At 49.4% G+C, this 2,516-nt stretch overlaps 1 pseudogene; it reads right to left on the reverse strand.

The window, feature by feature from the left end:
- Positions 1-853: 853 nt before the first annotated feature.
- Positions 854-2,199, reverse strand: LOC100406372 (HAUS augmin-like complex subunit 4 pseudogene; annotated as a pseudogene).
- Between the last annotated feature and the right edge of the window lie 317 nt (positions 2,200-2,516).

The following is a 2,516-nucleotide window of genomic DNA, read 5'->3' on the forward strand; positions in this document are numbered from 1 at the left end:
AAGCCCTAACCCCCAGTGTGACTGTAACTGGAGATGAGGCCCTTAAGGGAATAATAAACATTAAATAAAGTCATAGAGGTCGGGCCCTGACCTGATGGAACTGGTGCCTTTATAAGTATCAATCTCTCCCTCTATCCATGTGCTCTCATGCCAAGGAAAGGCCATGTGAGAATACAGGGAGGAGGCAGCCGTCTACAGGCCAGGAAAAGGCAGCTCCCCACAAATGGAATCCACTGGAACCTTGATTTTGGACCTCCAGCTTTCAGAATTGGTAAAGAAACAAATTTCTGTGGTTTAAGCTGCCCCGTCTGCAGTATTTTGTTATGGCAGTCCCAGCAGACTAAAACGGAATGCCCAATTTCTGAAATCACCCTGTAATTCTAGGTGTGTCTGTCCTGGAGCCTGGGCTGGGAGTCCTGGGCGTGGAAGTCTGAGAGACAGCAGTGTGGAGAGGTCACTCTCTAGGCAACGGGGAGAGAAGGAAGCATCTCTCGGAAACGTCAGCTTCTCTTGGGATGCTCTCCTCTGGGCTGCCTGTCCCCAGCCTCCATGGGCCAGGATGACTGTTAGTGGACCCATCTCTCAGCGTCACAGGAATCCTAAGCCCTGAACACCCGACTTCATCAGTAGATTCCTGTTTAAAAAGTCTGTTGGGCAGAAATGTATGGAGTTGTGCTTTCTTTTCTTTTTTTTTTTTTTACAATGTCATAATTTTATTCATTAGATAATCAAATACAATACAGGGCTGACACTGATAAAAAGCTATGCATAAAAATTATATAAATCTACTTGCTAGATTTTCCAGAAGAGGCCCAGTCATTATAAACAAGAAAAAGAAACAGGAGGGAGGGTGCCTAACTGACTACAGTGTGTCAAGTAAGCACAAGCATTCCCACACTCCCTTGTAGTGAAGGCAGCCCCAGGTGAAGGTGGTCCTACTGGCAGGAAGATTAGGAGGCAGCAGCTGTGCAGAAGCCATGCTTCCTGGCCCTTCCAGAGCTCAACGGTAGGCCTTGTTGAACTCCTGGAGGGCCCACCGCTTGTTCTCAGTTGCCTGTTTGAGTACGGTGTATTCTTTCACCAGCCTGTCAAACTCCTCCCCAAGTACCTCATAGGAGTTCAGGACCTGTCTTGATTTCTCCATTTCCTGCTCCCGTAGGTGAATGGCTTCCTCCAAACGGTCCCTAATCAGACGATGAACTTCCACTTTCTCACCAGTGTAAGTGTCAGACAAAATCTTCAGCTCCTCCATCCTCAGCTTAAGGATCATAGCACTGCACTTGACTTCCAGGTACTGGGCATTGATGCAGTCTAGCTCAGATTGAGTCTGCAGCTAAGTGAGGCAGCGGAGAAGCACCTGGGAGTAGGTGGCATTCTTCTTCTCCAGCAGCACCATCTGCTCCTTCTGCTGGCTCTTGGCATCCTGGCACTGCTGCTGCTCACCCACCAGGACCTCTGCGAGTTTCCACACCTTTGCTGCCTTCACAGTTTCACTGTCAGCATCTGAGTTGGGATCATAGTAGCAGAGGAGAGTGAAACATTTCTTTTTGAGCTGCTCCTCTACTTCTTGCTGTAGTCGAGCCCTCATCCACGCAAAATCCTCGGAGAGTGGTATGAGTTCCAGAAGGTCTGCTTCCTCCAGCCCTGGCAGTGGAGGTATCTCCCTCTCCTGGCTAGGACCTAAGAGCCGAGTCAATTCAGTTACAAGTAGCCGTTGTTCAAGGGTCTCATGAAACTTTTTGTCCTCAGAAGTTAAATTTGTATCTTGCATCTTCACATAGTAATCCACAAGCAACTGTTGAATGACTCTATGTAAAATCTCAGACCTCAACCATGTTGTCTTATGCAGTCGAACTTCCTTCCATGCCTGAGCCTGCTCCTTTGCTAGGGTGAGGCTTAAGCCGCTCTCATCCACGTGCTGTGAGAGACTCAGTAGAAGCTTGCTGAAGTATGGGTTCTGTAACAGGTCCTCTTTACTCAGTTTACAAGGAGGAAGTTGTTTCCTGCACACTTCTTGTTGAAGTATTTCTATGCCTTCTCCAAATGAGCAGAAATCCCCAGATGCCATTTGATTTTCTTGGGATTCTAATCCTGGGCAGCTGAAGCTCTCAAGGCGGTGCTGAGAACCTCGGCTGGGTCGGGTTGACCAGCAGCGTCTACACCCGGGACACCGCCCGAGCCGGGGCTCCGGAAACTCTCGTTTGGGTGGGGTGCAGGGGCTGGGGGAAGGGAGGCCGGGAGTTGTGCTTTCTTAAGAAAAGTCTAACATTTCCTCTAGTGTTTGGCAAGGGAGTTACTGAATGTGTCCCAGCACCTCGTGAACCCCGTGTCCTTGCCCCTCCATGTTCTGGAAGTCCTGGCTTTGCAAAGCCAATCAGGGGTCTTTGACAGCCAATCACTCTTAGCTCAGAGTTGCATGAAAGAACCTGGTTTTGCCCAATGCCGCACCTCTGCCTCTCCTCCACAATCCTCCAGAATGTAGAGCTCCAGCACACCAGAGCAGGCAGCATCCTCTG

This window comes from Callithrix jacchus, chromosome 8 (genome assembly GCF_049354715.1).
Source record: "Callithrix jacchus isolate 240 chromosome 8, calJac240_pri, whole genome shotgun sequence".
NCBI classification, from domain to species: Eukaryota; Metazoa; Chordata; class Mammalia; order Primates; family Cebidae; genus Callithrix; species Callithrix jacchus.